This window comes from Oryctolagus cuniculus, chromosome 2 (genome assembly GCF_051225735.1).
Source record: "Oryctolagus cuniculus isolate XC-2025 breed Fujian yellow rabbit chromosome 2, ASM5122573v1, whole genome shotgun sequence".
NCBI classification, from domain to species: domain Eukaryota; kingdom Metazoa; phylum Chordata; class Mammalia; order Lagomorpha; family Leporidae; genus Oryctolagus; species Oryctolagus cuniculus.
The window spans coordinates 85948051-85966019 of NC_142868.1; the positions used below are offsets into that span (position 1 = coordinate 85948051).

Sequence of the window (17969 nt, forward strand, 5' to 3'; positions counted from 1 at the left end):
TAAATGATTAGAAGTCATCTGAGGATGAGTATTTTTTGGGTGGAAAGTAGGAAGATAGGCATGTTTAAAGTTATGAAGTTATTTATCTGATCCAGGACTAATCATTGTAAATATTTGTTGTCAATTTTGATGAGTTGTATTTTTCTAGGAATATATCCAAATTAGTCCAATTGGCATTAAGTTGTTTGTTGTATACTCTTATGCAATAGCCTTTCCCCCCCCATTCTGTCCCATCATTTCTATTTTTTTCTTCGATCTGCCTTTGCAAATAAACAGCTTTTGACTACTGCTAATCCATTCTGTCAGGTCTATTCACAGTGTTGCCTGTAGATTGATAATGGCTGTGAAGTGTATCTTAGTGGTCTGAGATGTGTTACAGAGATGAGAAAAGTTTTATAAACTTAATGCTTCTCATAAATACAACTTTAGGAATATAGTGATTCTTCCCACTGTACCTGCCCTCTCATCCTCACTCCCATTCCTCTTCTTCCTCCCTCTCCTATTCCTCTTATTTTTTACTAAAATCTATTTTCAAATAACTTTGTACACATAAAATTAACTCTATGCTAAGTAAAGAATTTAAAAATTGTATGAAAATGAACTGTTCTTCAATAGTCAAGAAAAGCTGGCTGTTCAAAGTCATTACAGCTCAAAGTGTAATTTCACATCTGTATTGAAATTTTAGGTGCTCTATTAATTATCACAGATCAGGGAAAACATATGGCTTAATCCTTTGGGGACTGGCCTATATCACTAAATATGATATTGTCGAGGTTCATTCATTTTGTTGTAAATGATAGGATTTCATTTTTTTGACTGCTATGTAGTATTCCCATCATTTTTTTATCCAGTCTTCAGTTGACGGGCATTTGGGTTGATTCCATATCTTAGCTATTATGAATTGAGCTTCAATAAACATGGGGTACCTATAACTGTTTCTTCTTTTTATTTATTTATTTTTTTGACAGGCAGAGTGGACAATGAGGAAGAGACAGAGAGAAAGGTCTTCCTTTTCTGTTGATTCACCCCCCAATGGCTGCTGCAGCCGGTGCACCGCCAGGAGCCAGGTACTTCCCCTGGTCTCCCATGCGGATGCAGGGCCCAAGCACTTGGGCCATCCTCCACTGCACTCCCGGGCCACAGCAGAGAGCTGGACTGGAAGAGGAGCAACCGGGACAGAATCCGGCGCCCCGACTGGGACTAGAACCCGGGGTGCTGTCGCTGCAGGCGGAGGATTAGCCTATTGAGCCACGGTGCTGGCCCATATAACTGTTTCATATGCTGATTTCATTTCCATTGGGTAAATTCCCAGGAGCGGTATGGCTGGGTCATATGGTAGGTCTAGAATCAGATTTCTGAAGTACCTCCATGCTGTCTTCCACAGTGGTTGTATCAGTTTACGTTCCCACCAACAATGGATTAAGGTACATTTTTGTGCATATCCTCACCAGCATTTACCATTTGTTGATTACTGTATGAAAGCAATTTTAAGAGGAGTGAAGTGAAATCTAATTCTGGTTTTGATTTGCATTTCCTTTTTGGCTAGTGATTCTGAGTATTTTTTTATGTTTCTGGTGGCCATTTGGATTTCCTCTTTCGAGAAATGCCTGTTTATGTCCTTTTCCCATTTCTTCATGGGGTTATTTGTTTTTGTTGTTGAGTTTCTTGCTCTCTTTATATATTCTGGATATTAATCATTTATAAGTTGTATAGTTTGAAAATAATTTCTCCTATTCTGTTTTTTGCCTCTTCACTTTGCTAAGTGTTTGTTTTGCAGTACAGAAGCTTCTCAATTTGATGTAATCTTATTTGTCAATTTTGGTTTTGATTGCCTGTACCTCTGGAGTCTTTTCAAAGAACTCTTTGAATATTCCAGTGTCTTGCAGTTTCTTCAATTTTCTCTAATAATTTGATGGCATGAGGTCATGGATTTAGGTCTTTAATCCACTTTGAGTGGATTTTTGTGTAAGGTGTAAGGTAGGGGTCATGCTTCATACTTCTGAATGTGGAGATCCAATTTTCCCAGCATCATTTGTTGAAGAGTCTGTCCTTGCTCCAAGGATTGAGTTTAGCTCCTTTGTCAAAGATAAATTGGTTATAGATTCATGGGTTAATTTCTGGCATTTCTATTCTGTTCCATTAGTTTGTCCATCTGTTTTTGTACCAATATCAGGCTGTTTTAATTATAACTGCTCTATAGTATGTCTTGAAATCTGGTATTGTGATGCCCTTGGCTTTGTTTTTGTTGTATAATATTGCTTTATCTATTCTGAGTCTCTCATGTTTCCATATGAATTTCAGCATTATTTTTTCTATATGAGAAGAATATCCTTGGTATTTTGATTGGTATCACATTGAATATATAAATTGCTATTGATAGTATGGACATTTTGATGATACTGATTCTTCTAATTCGTGAACAAGGGAGATTTTTCCATTTTTGTGTGTCTTCTATTTCTTTAAGGTTTTGTAATTCTCATTGTAGATATCTTTTGACATCCTTGGTTAAATTTATTCCAAGGTATTTGATTTTTTTGAGGCTATTGTGAATGAGATTGATCTTTGGAATTCTTTCTCAGCTATAGCATTGTCTGTGTATAGAAAGGCTATTGATTTTTGTGTGTTGATTTTATATTTTGCTACTTTACCAAACTCTTCTATGAGTCCCAATAGTCTCCTATTGAAGTCTTTGGATCCCCTATATATAGAATCATGTCATCTGCAAATAGGAATAGTTTGATTTCCTCCTCCTAATTTGTATCCCTTTGATTTCATTTTCATGCCTAATAGCTTTGGCTAAAACTTCCAGGACTATATTGAATAACAGCCATTAGATTGGGCATCCTTGTCTGGTTCCAGATCTCAGTAGTAGTGCTTTCAAATTTTCCCCATTCAACAGGATGCTGGCAGTGAGATTGAAATAAATTGTATTGATTGTGTTAAAGAATGTTCCTTCTATAACCAATTTGCTTAAAGTTTTCATCATGAAAGGGTATTATATTTTATCAAATGCTTTCTCTGCATCTATTGAGATAACCATATGGTTTTTGTTCTTCAGTTTGTTAATGTGATGTATTACATTGATTTATTTGCAAATGTTGAAACATCCCTGTATAACAGGGATAAATCCTGCTTGGTCCAGGTGAATGATCTCTCTGATGTGTTGCTGGATTTGTTTGGCTACTATTTTGTTGCGGATTTTTGCATCTCTGTTCATCAGGAAAATTGTTCTGTAGTCGTTTTTCTCTGTTGTATCTTTTTCAGGTTTGGGAATTAAGGTGATGCTGGATTTATAAAGGGAGATTGGGAGGATTCCCTCTCTTTCAATTGTTTTGAATACCTTGAGAAGATTTGGAGTCAGTTTTTCTTTTTCTTTTTGGTAGAATTCAACAGTGAAACCATCCGGTCCTGGGCTTTTTGCTGGGAGGGAATTTATTACTGATTCAATTTCCATCTTGGTTTTAGGTCTGCTTAGGTTTTCTATTCTTCATGGCTCAATTTAAGTAGGCTATATGTGTCCAAGAATCTATCAATTTCTTCTGGGTTTTCAGATTTGTTTGCATACAGCTCTTTGTAGTAATTTCTGATGATTCCTTTTTTTTTTTTTTTTTTTGACAGGCAGAGTGGACAGTGAGAGAGAGAGACAGAGAGAAAGGTCTTCCTTTGCCGTTGGTTCAGTGTCTGTTGTTACATTTCCTTTTTCATTTCTAATTTTATTCATTTGGGTCTTTTCCCATTTTTTTTGGTTAGTTGGGTCAACGGTGTGTCAATTTTGTTTATTTTCTCAGAAAAGCAGCTTTTTGTTTTGCTGATCTTTTGTATTTTTTATTTCAATTTAGTTTATTTCATTTATAATTTTAAATATTTATTTTCTCTTATTAGTTTTGGGTTTGTTTTGCTGTTGTCTTTCTAGGTCCTTGAGATACATTGGTAGCTCATTTATTTGGTGCCTTTCCAATTATTTATGTAGGCACCAGTTGTCCTAAACTTTCCTCTTAACACTAGTTTTGCTTATCATATAAGTTTTGATAAGTTGTGTTGTCATCTTTATTCATTTCCAAAATTTTTAAACTTCTCTTTTGATTTCTTAAATGATGCACTGTTCATTGAAGGGTATTTTGTTCAGTTTCCAAGTGTTTACATATGTTCTAGATATTCTTGAGTTGTTGCTTTCTGGCTTCATTCCATTGCAGTTAAAAAAGATACATAGTATGATTTTAATTTTTTTGAATTTGCTGAGACTTGCTTTATGTCCTAGCATGTAGTCTATTCTAGAGAAAGTTCCATGTACTGGTGAGAGGAATGTGTATTCTGTATCTGAAGGATGAAAGCTTCTGTAGATATCCATTAGATCTATTTGGTCTATAATGTTGATTAACTCTGTCGTTTCCTTGCTGATTTTCTGTCTTGGTGATCTGTTCGTTGCTGAAATTTTAATATTCAAATACCCCATTTCTATTGAGTCTGTCTCCCTTTAGTTACATTAATATTTTTTTAAATCACCAGATGACCTGTAATTAGGTGCATATACATTTACAATACTCACATATTCCTGTTGAATTCATCTCAATTATTACCTAATGCCCTTCTTTGTCTCTTTTAACAATTTTTGTATTGAAATTTATTTTGTCTGACATTAGGATGGCTACACCAGCTCTTTTTTGGTTTCTGTTATCATGGAATGCCCTTTTCTATCCTTTTACTTTCAGTCTGCATTAATCTTTGTTGGTGAGATGTATTTCTCATCAGCAAATATATGGCATCAAATATATGTGCTTTGTTTTTAATCCATTCAGTCAGTCTATTTTTTTTTTGATAGGCAGAGTGGACAGTGAGAGAGAGAGAGAAACAGAGAGAAAGGTCTTCCTTTTTCCATTCAGTCACCCCACAATGGCCAGGGCTGGTGTGCTGCACTGATCCGAAGCCAGCAGCCAGGTGCCTCTTCTGGTCTCCCATGTGGGTACAGGCCCAAGGACTTGGGCCATCCTCCACTGTACTCCCGGGCCACAGCAGAGAGCTGGATTGAAGAGGAGCAACCAGGACAGAATCCAGCACCCTGATCAGGACTAGACTGGTGTGCTGGTGCTGCAGGCAGAGGATTAGCCTATTGAGCCACAGTGCTGGCCGGTCAGTCTATCTTTTAACTGGAGAGCTGAGGCCATTTACATTCAAAGTGACTACTGATAAATAAGGGCTTTGCCCTGCCATTTTCTCATAAATATTCTTCTTTTTTACTTTGGATTTCATTTGTACTTTTACTGGGAGATTTTCTGCCTTCACCTTCTTTCATAGCGCTGACCACATTTCTGTTTCTATTTGTAACACATCCCTAAGCATCTTTTGTTAGCTTGGATAAGTGGTGATAGGTAGTGATAAATTCTTTCATTTTGCCGGTGCCACGGCTCACTAGGCTAATCCTCCGCCTGGCGGAGCCGGCACACTGGGTTCTAGTCCCGGTTGGGGCACCGGATTCTGTCCCGGTTGCCCCTCTTCCAGGCCAGCTCTCTGCTGTGGCCCGGGAGTGCAGTGGAGGATGGCCCAAGTGCTTGGGCCCTGCACCCCATGGGAGACCAGGATAAGTACCTGGCTCCTGCCTTCGGATGAGCACAGTGCGCCGGCCACAGCGCGCCAGCTGCGGCGGCCACTGGAGGGTGAACCAACGGCAAAAGGAAGACCTTTCTCTCTGTCTCTCTCTCTCACTGTCCACTCTGCCTGTCAAAAAAAAAAAATTCTTTCATTTTCTCTTTGCTAATGAAGGTCTTTATTTCACCTTCATTCATAAATGAGACTGCAGTATGGTACAGTATTCTGGGGATAACAGTTTTTTCTCTTGAGAGTTGGGCTGTATCTTTCCATTTTCTCCTAGCCTGTAGGGTTTCTGATGAGAAGTCAGCTGTGAGTCTAATTGCAGATCCTCTGAAAGTAACTTGGCATTTCTCTCATGCACATTTTAAATCTTTCTTTATGTTTTACTGTGAAGGGTTTAACTGCAGTGTGTTGTGGTGAAGATCTTTTCTGGTCATATCTATTAGGAGTTCTTTGTGCATCTTGTACTTGGACATTCATTTCTTTCTCCAAATTAGGGATGTTTTTTGTAATTGTTTCACTAAAAAGTCCTTCTAATCCATTCCCTCTTTCCATGCTTTCAGAAACTCCTAAGACCTATATGTTGGTTATTTGATAGTATGCCATAAATCTCTGACACTGTTTTTTAATTTTCTAATTTCTCCTCTTTTTTTTTTTTTTTGGTCTGATTGTAAAATTTCTGGAGATTTGTCTTCCAACTCAGATATTCTTTCTTCTGCCTCATAGAGTCTGTTCTTCAGGCTTTCCACTCTATTCTTTATTTGTTCTATTGGATTTTTCATTTCTAGTATTTTGTTTTGATTTCTCTTCAAAATCTCAATTTTATGGGAAAAATTTTCATTAATGTCATGTATGGATTTCTTTAGCTCAAGTATTTGCTTCTGATTACTTCTAAGTAATCTTATGATCAATTTTTTGAATTCCATTTCTGGCATTTCACCAATCTCTTCATCTTCACATTGTAGTGTTTATGTATTGTGTTCTTTTAGGGGCATAATGTTGTCTTCCTTATTCTTGTTCTTGAATTGCTTCTTTGATTAATAGGCATTTCTGTTGATATTTGCTGGATTTTTTCCCCCTCTGATGGCTTTTATCTTTGGACTATGCCTCTGTGACTTAGTCAAGTGTCTGCTCTTTTAGTGAATACCCAGTTGCCAGAGGCATGTGCTTTTGTGGTCAAGTAGCTCTGTTCAGTGCTCCAGGGTGAGGGGAGTGTCCAAGGTTACACCCAAGTTGGGCACAATAAATCTTTTCTTTTTGTTTTAACCAGAGTGGAGGTTTGTTTTGCTCTGTTGGCATATTCTCACACTTACCTCCACCTCTCCTCAACGGAGACTGATGCCTGGGTGCTAGCACATGTTGAAAATATTTTCATCCATGCTGCCCAAGAACCACACAAAGGATCCATGCAGTCCTCACTGTGAACACAGGTCCCGCATCAATGACCCTCAGCAGGGAATCAGGGAGCCCTGAGCTGTAGAACCACCCACAGTGATTGCCCAAAGCTCAAGCCATACCCTGCGCCCTCCCATTCAGGCACAGGGTTTTTATAGTCCTGGCACCCAAGGCTTCCATGGTCATAAGCACCCAGCCCCCCATCAATTCTTCCAGCTAGACTCAGACACCTTATATTGGCTGGTTCTTATGTCGGCTGGTTGCTGGATATGTGGATATGAGCTGGTGCAGCTATTACATATCTCTGAAATGACACCTGTCCTCTCTCAGCTAATTACAGGATGCAAATGCCAGGTGTTCAGGGAGAGAGAAACATACCCTTCACGTAGGTCCACAGTGTCCTCCCAATTTGTGTGGAGTTTCCTCTGTCATTTTTTCTCTAATCCTCCCCTGAGATTACACTCTATTCACTTTTTTTTTTTTTGACATGCAGAGTGGACAGTGAGAGAGAGAGACAGAGAGAAAGGTCTTCCTTTTCCGTTGGTTCACCCCCAATGGCTGCTGCGGCCGGCGCACTGCGCTGATCCGAAGCCAGGAGCCAGGTGCTTATCCTGGTCTCCCATGCGGGTGCAGGGCCCAAGGACCTGGGCCATCCTCCACTGCACTCCCGGGCCACAGCAGAGAGCTGGATTGAAGAGGACAGAATCCGGTGCCCCGACCGGGACTAGAACCCGGTGTGCCGGCGCCGCAAGGTGGAGGATTAGCCTATTGAGCCATGGCTTCAGCCTCACTTTTTTTTAAACTCTCCTCCCCTAGACTAGTGCAGTAAGCTCCCTCCCTATTCTAGCATCTCGAAAAAATTTGAAATGAGACAGTTGAGTTCTAGGTAAATGGCTTGACTGATATTATAGCACTGGTATGTTTTATTCTTGAGGAGCAGAATAAAAATAGTGCTCTGAATTAAAGCAAAGATACAATAATTCAATGACAAAATTAAAATAAAATGCAAAAACAGTTTGGCAGAGTACTCAAAAAGTAAAGATAATAATAAAATTTTACAAATGGAGAGCCATGTCAGAAACAGTAATAAGACAAATGTTGCTAAAATGACCAGGGACAAGGGAAAGAAAAAATGATTTCAAAAGGAAAATGTTATGGAAAATAAGTATAACTGAATATGTTACTTAAATTTCTGCTGAAGGAATACTACTCAAAGTTGATGAAATTTTCTATTTTCTTAAAAAATTATTTCAAGAAAAGAAAAATATTATGTAATAGCAGATATTGAAGTATTGTCTAATTAATTTAATGAATGTCAAGGGAAAGAAATCTCATAGAAATCCAGATAGGAAAAAATTCAGGAAGGAGACATAGAGCTGAATACAACTTACTTCACTCTGTCTTTTAATTTTAAAATGGAGGGGATGAGTGCCTATATATTTCTGTAGGAATAAAAAGTAAACAAATGTATTGTATTCCACACCAACTCATCTCTCATGTGAAAAGAAATGCATTCTTAACCATACAAATAACTGAGGAATGCAATTATTACAAACTCTTTTAAAAAATTATTTTTTATTTATTTGAAAGGCAGAGTTACAGGGAGACGGAGAGACAAAGAGGTTGTCTTTCTCTTGGTTCACTCCCCAAATGGCCACAATGGCTGTAGCTGAGTTGATCCAAAGTCAAGAACCAGGAGCTTCTTCCAGATCTTCTACACAGGTGAAGGGGCCCAAGCACTTGGGCCATCTTCTGCTGCTTTCTCAGGATCGGAAGTGGAACAGCTGGGTCTTAAACCAGGGACCATAAAGGATGCCAGTGTTGCACATAGAGGCTTACCCTGCTGTGCAATAACACGAGTCCCAAAAACTCTTTGGAAACATATACTACTTCATGATGAAATTCAGCAAGGAAATAAGTTATACTTATACTAAATAAATACTAAAGGATTCAGAGGTGAGGAAGCTGTTGTATAAAGGATCTGTAGGTAAGCAATGATCATTTAAGTGAGTAATACTTTTGCAGGTTTTGGTTACCAAAGAGGATTTAACTTTGAAAACATGAAATGATAATAACATGACTAAAAATTCTGCAAGGAGACAAGGAGAGTGGCATTAGAAGGGTAAGAGAGAGAACTAGTTCCCTTAGATTTTACAGCTGGAAGTAAAAAACACCTTGTCTAAAGTAAAACTAATAGAAGTTAAATCATATAATTTAAGGGAATAGACAACTTGGAGACACAATAAATTCTAAATGATCAGAATGGAACAAAAATTAATGCTAAGAAAATACAGATCACAAGAAAAAGATAGAAAATAATAAAAGTATTAAAATAGAAACAATATGTAAGATGAAATAATAGAATTTGATTTTTTCCTACAAAAATGAATACTAACGTAATAAATTCACCTGATAAAAGGTCTTGAGTTATATAAAAGGGACAAGTTTAAAGCAGAATAACTACTAAAGATTAAGTATAAATCCATAGACATGGACATATCAAGTAAATGGATATATTAATGTAAAAAATGGACATAAGAAAAATAAAAAACGGCAGAAACATGAGGTTATAAGTATTACAAAGTAATGACTTTAAAACAAAACACATTGCATGAAACACAAGTAAACATTTATACAAGGAGTCCTCAAAAATTCTTGGAAAATATGCGAAAATATGCCTGGAGTTCAAAAAATTTTTTGCAGCAAAATAAGCTTTTAATTCCCTTTTTTCATGAGTTCTTGGAAGTACTTTTTGTGTTGGTAAACCATGTATGCTACATTGAAATAAAATCTCAATATTTTTGTACCAATATTGCATCAAAATATTTAAGGCTAAAATCACAGTATATAACAAGAAATTGACAAATATTCTAATAGCAATAATCTGTAATGTACTGTGTTTAGCCTATGACAGATGACATAAGTAAAAATAACCAAAATTGCATTGAGTTTTTACAATATAAATAATAAACATGTCACATACTCACTTTCACAATTATGCATCTATTCATGTCCAGGGTATATTTTGAAAAATTGCATATGCATCTTCACTTTTTTATTAAAAATGTCAGTAATTTATAAAAGCTTCTACCCCATAATTTTGACAACTTACTCTGAAGCCATACAGTTTCACGAACTAGAGTTTGTAAACCTCTGAATTAAGAAATGAAAGCTATATCATTAGAGAGACAGCGTGAAAAGGTTTGCTTTCAATATCAAACTACTTTTCCCATTGTTTTTTCAGAGAAAACATTGTTCTGATTACAGGTATCTGGGCACTTGTTATAGTCAATTCTATCATTTTCTAGCAAAGGAAACAAGGAAAACCTGGAATCATAAATCATTTCCCAGAGATGGCTTTAGAAATAATATTTGAAATTGTGAAACCCTTGAGTCAATATGGGCACGCAAGGCTCCATCGCTCCCCTGTGACATACTCATGAGCCAAAGATTCACTCTAATAGATGAGGGTGTATTCCTGTTGTTTAGTAACCCAAATTCCTGAATCTTAGGCCTTTGTGCCTTTAGGCTATATTGCTTCTCCTCACACTACAAAGATGGATACAGGGCAGCTTTCCCATTGACTGAGCGTTGCAAGAGGCACAGTGCTCATACTAAACTGATTTCCTAACCACCATTTCTGCTGCTCTAGCAATTTCCCAAAGTCTTCGTGCTCAACTTCAGGAGTGCTCAAAGTGCCTGACTGGCCTGTTTTGTTTTACATGACTGTTTCGCTCATGCTAGATAACTGGTACAAAAGTAGGGCTGCATTGGCAGCTTTTCTGATAGGAACCTTTGCCTTTTGGCTGTAGTAAACACACAGATTCAGGCTCTGTGCTGACTCCCATGGGTGCTAACCTACCTAGTAGAGCTGCTCCCGCACTCACATCTGTACATACAGGTTTCTTTTAACTCACGGGAATGGAGTTGTGTGCATTGGTGGCAATGTTTCTTTTCCAGTTCTCTTCATGCTCAGATCTCTTGTTCCTGTGACCTGGTGTTCAACAGACTCTGAGTATCTTCCTATACAAACACATTTCCTCTGTAATAAGGATCTAAAAGTTTCTTATTTAAAGAATATTTTAAAAAGTCCTGAGTTTAAACATTGAAATATGGCTTTTACTGTCTTTCTAGATATCTACATTTTTCTTAGATACTTTCTAGATACTCTGAGGGTTTTTGTTCCTGCTGAAGGAACAGACTTGCCCTAAATTGCTGGGAAGGCAGTTAGTTGCTGGAATGGGAGGAAGGTGGGTGGAAGCTGCTTCCAAAAGAAACATACAATGTTTAAAAAAGAGTTATTTGAAAGTCAGAGTTTCAGAGAGAGAGAGAGGGAGAGATAGAGAGAGATCTTCCTCCTACTGATTCATTCTCTAGATGGCCTCAATGGTGATGGCCAAAGCCAGGAGCCAGGAGCTTCTTTCGGTTCTCCCACTTAGGTGCAGGGGCCCAAGCACGTGGGCCATCTCCCACTGATTTTCCCAGGCCATTAACAAGGAGCTGGATTGGAAGTGGAGCAGCCGGGGCAGGAACTGTCATCCCTATGGGATACCAGCAACACAGGCAGTGACTTTACCTGCTATGTCACATGCCGGCCAAACATACATTGTTGGCAAGGGCACTGCCTTCATTTTTGACCGCTAAGACTGTTTCTAAATTGAGCTAACTCACTTGGGTCCTCCTGTATGATGATAGGAAACTTAATATTTATGATGCTGGAAATCTGGCTATTTTACAACCTGAGGAGAATGCATCCTAGGATGGTGAATTTGTTAGTGCAACATGCTATCAATCATTTCTCAACTTCCCCCTTTTGTGTTCCTTTATAAATCTAGAAAAACAAAATGTCTAAAGCTGGGTTCATTAAGCTTTGTGCTTTAGGGGAAATCTATGTTGAGACAATAATTCACCCGTTGGTCCCTTGAGGAAGTTTTTAAAAGCTCGTGGAGATTGTTGATTAGTATCTGAGTTATTTAATAGAAATGGCAGGAATGTCTGTCTGAAGCTTTTTTCCATCTTCAGTTATTGTATGAACATTCAGTGAATAGAGTCTTCTACAGTGTACTGCGCAAAGGATTCCAGAGGGAAGTGGGAGGAGAGAGACAGTGACTTCATCAGGCACAGGGGTAGTTCTCTGAGGCCAGATTATGACTTGTACATAAGTAGCACTAGAGAGGAAATGTTTAGGATAACGAGAGAGGTGAAGGATTTTGAGAATTCGTGTAGCAAGGCTTAGGTCTGACTAAAGAGTCAAGGAAGAGACAATATCTGAGCTGCAATTGAAGAAATAGCTGGGATTTTAATAAGCAGAAACAGGCTGCAACACACTGAAGCAAGGAGAGCATTGTGATCAAATTTCTATCAGCTTCCAATCAATTTGTTTTCCCAAGGATCTTGCTTGGGAGCCAGGCCCATTTTCAATTAGATGATATCACATTTCTGGTTAATAAGAACTCTGACCTCTGTGTTTAGGGTCTGTGTGGCTCTACAGTTCCAGACTCTGGATTAGATAATAACAGCATCGTCTTCAAGGCTCCTAAGGCCAGTGTGCCCCTGAGTGTGTGGTAGAGCGATTCACAGCCTAGGATCCGTCTGTCTTCAACACCCCTGGCTTGAACATTCTCCTCCTGGCCATCTGCTCCTGCCAGCTGTCCATCACCTTGGAACAGATTTTCCTGGGTAGAGATGTATGCAACACAAGTATTGCTTTTCTTCTTCTTTTTTTTTTTTTTCTTTTCTGAAAGAGTAGAGTAGGATGTGTGAACACAGACACCAAAACATGAAAAAAAAAGAAAAGAAAAAATTGGAGTTTTGTGGTGCTTTTACTATTTGCTGATTTTGGCAAAGTTGATTTACATCCCAAATTTTCAGTTTCTTCACTTAGAAAATGGGACTATTAACATTGAATTTGTGCCATCTCTAGCAGTTGAGAGAGGAGCTGAGCTGCAAAGCGTGCTTTGAATTTGGCTTCTTACGTGAAAGCAGATGTACCTCTTTTTGGACAAGATATGGTTTTATAAATTTAGATGTGGATTATTTTCAGCCCATTAAATTATATGTATTTTTCTATAATTTTCCCTGGTAAAAGCAAGATATATCCATGGAGGGAAAAATTCAGGACACAGAATTGTGAAGAATAGCTACTGAACTCTCAGAATCTTGTGTTTCAGATCATCTTTTTATTTTTTTGAGAACTTACTACTGGCTAAATTTAAAATAAGTTTAAAATAACCCAAGGGCTGGGGCTGTGGCACAGTAGATTAAGCCTCTGCTTGTGGCGCAGGTATCCTGTGTGGGTGCCGGTTTGAGTCCCAGCTGCTGCTCCTCTTCCAAATCAGCTTGCTGCTAATGGCCTGGGAAAGCAGTGGAAGATGGCCCAAGTGCTTGGGCCCCTGCACCCACATGGGAGACATGGAAGAAGTTCCTGGCTCCTGGCTTCGGATCGGTGCATCTCTGGTTGTTGTGGCCATTTGGGGAGTGAACCAGCAGATAGAAGACCTCTCTGTCTCTCCCTTTCTCTGACTGTAACTCTTCCTCTCAAATAAATAAATAAATCTTAAAGAAATAAAGCCTTGTAATAAAAGGTTTTATCTGAAACAAAGTTCTTTGGGTAATTAATCCCATATAAGCATAAGATAAGTCATTTAAAATAAAACATTTCATACTAATTTGGTTATAATACATTGTATAAATGTGTAGAATTATCACATAGTACCCCATAAATATGTGTAGTTATTGTGTGTTAACATAAAAAAATGTATTTTTTTCTCTAATAAGTGTCTGGTTATTCCTTAGCTATATCATATATAAATTCTTGGTTATTTTTGTACATGGCTGGTGGGCCTGTAAACTGGGCCAAGCCTCTTGGAGAGTGATTTGGTAAATATTACAAAGGTCTTCAACATATTCATACCTTCTGACCCAGTAATTCCAAGCCTAGGAATTTATTTAAAGCAATAATCAGAGCCTTTCCAAAGATTTATGTGTGGTGGTATTTATCATAGCATTTTCTTGTAATAGCAAACAGTGGAAACAATCTAAATGTCAAATAGTAGGGAGTTGGTTAAATAAATTATTGTACATCTCTATCCAGAACACAGTGTGGGCATTAAAAATAATGATCTCAAAGAATTTTCCTAAGGCAATGGGAAAATGCTTAGAATAATTTATTAAGTGAAAAAGAGTCAAGAGAACTGATCCCAATTTGTTTTTTTTTGTTTGCTTGTTTGTTTGTTTTTTTAGAGCATATATCTATACACAGCAAGAGAGACTGCTAAAATGTTAACTGCTGATCTCAGGGTAGTAGGACTAATGGCTTTTTAATTTTTTCTTTATACTTTTTCTCTATGTTTTGATTTCATATATGTCAGTAGTATCTTCAAAAGTAATTCTTTCTCTATATGCCATGCAATTAATCACCTTTTTAAAAAATGTAACTAATTATAAATCTCTTAATTAATTTTTTAAAAGATTTATTTATTTACTTGAAAGTCAGAGTTACACAGAGAAGGAGAGGCAGAGAGAGAGAAGACTTCCATCCGCTGGTTCATTTCCCAGTTGGTTGCAATGGCCGGAGCTGTGCCGATCCAAAGCCAGGAGCCAGGAGCCAGGAGCCAGGAGCTTCTTCTGGGTCTCCTACATGGGTGCAGGGGCCCAAGGACTTAGGCCATCTTCCACTACTTTCCCAGGCCATAGCAGAGAGCTGGATTGGAAGTGGAACAGCCAGGTCTTGAACCGGCACCCATATGGGATGCCAACACTGCAGGCGGTGTCTTTACCCACTCACTACACCACACTACACCACAGCGCCGGCCCCACCTCTTTTTTTTTTTTTTTAAAGATTTTATTTACTTATTTGAGTGATAGAGGTCAGATAGTGAGAGGGAGAGATAGAAAGATCTTCTATCCATTGTTTCACTCCCCAGATGACCGCAACTGCTGGAGTTGTGCCAATCTGAAGCCAGGAGCCAGGTGCTTCTTATGGGTCACCCATGCAGGTGCAGGAGCCCAACTGCTTGAGCCATCCTCTACTGCTTTCCCAGGCCATGGCAGAGGAGGAGCTGGGACTTGAATTGGTGCCCATATGGGATGCTGGTGATGCAGGTGGAGGGTTAAGCTACTGTACCACAGTGCTGGCCCCATAATCACCTCTTAAATGTCCCCAATTCAAGGGGTGTTCCTGAAGCTTGTCCAGTGCTCTGCTGTGGGGTTTATAAATTTGATTTCATCAATGGATTTAGAAGATCACTTGATTCCAGAGGGAAAGGGCCATGAGCACTCATTAACCAAGCTCAAAAAAAGATTGATTTCAAAGAACATAAAAATGGTAAGTAATTTAGGACATGGATTATAGTTTTCCTGTGATTTGCATCCCACTGACTTAATGAAAATATAAGCTGGAAGGACCCCAGTGATGACAAGCATCAGAGTAGTTAGTCGCTTTCCAAGGGCACAAGGCTAATAGTGGGAAAATGTCACCAGAACTCGGGGTTTGGACTTTCATTCGTCCTTGTCTTCTAAGCAGCTTCTAAGTGAGCTTCGAAATTTCTTCTTTAGAACAACTTCTTTGTGGTAGTGAGATGCTGGGAAACTTAAGAGGCTACCCCAGGAAAACTAATTCAGACTGAGCCAAGACAGCTGAGAAATATGGAGATGATGTGGGCTGATGGGTTATGAGCTCCTAAAAGCTGCCCTTTTCACTCAATAACACAGCTGTTGGGTGGGCTTAAATACTTGCATATGCCAGATATACAGGTCCACTGATAATTTCTCTTCTTCTATTTAAATTTTAAAATGTCAACAGAGAGTTCTGTTATTCTAACACAGTCAAGTTGCAGTTTTCTGATGGGAGAAAGGAGAGAGAGTGAACCATCCTAGGGTTCACTCCCCAGATGCCCACAGCAGCTGGAGGGCTGATGCGAGGGGCCTAGAATTTACTTCAGGCCTCCCACTTGGGTGAGCCATCACTGCTGCCTCCTGGGGTGTGCGTTAGCCGGAAGCTAGGTTCAGGAGCTAGAGTTGAGCCTGGAATCCAGGTACTCCACTATGGGACATGGGCATCATAACTGGTGTCCTAATTGTGAGCTCTGTGGCTCCCCTTGCTGCCTACGTATTTATATGGTAGTTTCCTCCTGATGACACCTGGCGAAGGCTCCACTGTTTGTTGCATGTGGATTCTAGCATTTTCCTGTTACAGGGACAGAACTTCTGAACCTTGTCCCTCAGTTGTGGAGTAGTTCCTCTTTTATGTGAAAAAGCTATCCTTTATCCATATCTTATGTTATTTCCTCAAAGTATTAAGGAATTTTAAGTACCTCATCACACAAAAAAAACAGACTCAGTAAGATGATAGATACATTAACATGCATCACTTCACTCTGTATATGTGTGTATTAAACCATCATATTGGACACCTTAAATATATACAATCAATAAACTACTTTTAAGAGTAAAAAAGAGTAATCTTAAGTACCGTAATCTAACTGCTGCAGGAATATAAGACAAGCTCAGTCAAGGACAAAACATGGGACAGTGCATGCATTTTATACTGACTGAATTCCTACATCCCACTTCTTTCTACTAGGGACATTTCTTTCCAAATGCTCTCAGCCCATATGAGATTCAGTTCCTTAATTTATTTCTCCAAAAGTAGTTATTTTTGCATCATTATGATTTTCGTGATATAGTATTTTTGTGTATTTGGAATCTTTCATTGCTGCCACTGACTTTTATATAATTTTGTGGGCAAGCTGGCAGGAGGATGATATGAATATTGAGAAATAGGAAAATTAAGCAAATATCTTATGATTTTTCTTCTTCATTACATAATCATTTCATTTCTTGGAATGGAATACAGAGAGTGCTGATCTGGAGAGAAGTCTATATGGGGAATTTAGCATAGATAATATCAATGCAACTGAGATATATTTTCCTATTAGATTCCAAATGCCACCTGAAGATAATTTGGGAGGTGTAGCAGCAGAAAATTAAACCCTGTAAATGCTGTCTGGCAAATTAAAAGACATAATTGATTATATTAGCTTATTTAAGTGCTTCTAATTGCCAGAGATAGAATTTGTTTGGTGTAGCTTTTCAACTTGCCAAGCAAAGTTTACACTGTCAACAAGCAAGTAATAGAAGTTGCCAAATGGCTCTTTTAAAATTTTCAACTCTCGGGTGCTTAATTTTATTTGATTCTTTCCTTTTGCTGCCAGACCCTCTTCTGTAGTCTGCAGTAAGTGAGAAAAACAATCACAGCGCTGTGTTGGAATGGTAGGCTGCCCCAGTGCTCACGTATTCATCATCTCTGCAATCAAGAGTTCCAAACTCAGATAAAAGCAAAGAGATTCTGTTGCCATTTGAGGTACTGATGGTGACACTCACACTCCCTACTCGGACATTCCTGGAGCTGGATTCTTAGGGAATGCTTCACGGTGCCATCATCTCTCTTCTGGTTGCTCTGGGTTGCAAGAACAACTCTGCCCTAGAGCCTGCAACTGAGTTCTCTGGACCCAGAGGACTTCGATACCCTGCTGGCTCGGCACTCATTGGCAGGGCGTTGCTATCTACTCCAAATGGGTGAGGCCTTGGAAATCATCCTGAATATTCCTTTTCACATAAAATTCTTAATTATACATGCAAATTATCTCGAGCTATTAGGGACAGATAACCAGGGGGCTCACAGATCCCTCCAGCCTTGCTGAACTGGCATTTGTTTTTGGAATATAGATTCGCTCTAGTAATGAATTTATGCACATCACACCATTCTAGGTGCTTGGAGAAAAGGGAAGAGAGTCTAAGTCAGTTTTAGTCCTCAAGGAGTTTACAGTATGGCAGGGAGATAGTGCACACGTACCTTAAAAATAGCTACAGTGTCAGTTATTTGTCATTGTCAATGGACACGCTCAAGAGACTTGCTCTAAATTCTGCCAAGCTGTAAAGTCTGAGAGGGAAGGTCGTGAATTCCTGTAGGCTCACCTGGGTTTGCT

General features: G+C 38.8%; 1 protein-coding gene across 6 annotated transcripts in view; it reads left to right on the top strand.

Annotated features, from left to right (window-relative positions):
- Nucleotides 1-17969, top strand: part of LOC149127870 (uncharacterized) — a 197140-nt gene that overhangs the window by 95933 nt on the left and 83238 nt on the right. For 3 of the 6 annotated variants that reach the window (XR_016230020.1, XR_016230019.1, XM_089327349.1), the window contains exon 1: nucleotides 17343-17559. The exons of 2 other annotated variants lie outside the window; for them this stretch is intronic. The gene's annotated coding sequence lies outside the window, so the exon portion shown is untranslated. Of the gene's footprint in view, nucleotides 1-13264; nucleotides 13474-17342; nucleotides 17560-17969 lie in introns of those variants that run through there. One more of the 6 variants, XR_016230017.1, reaches the window with a different exon arrangement.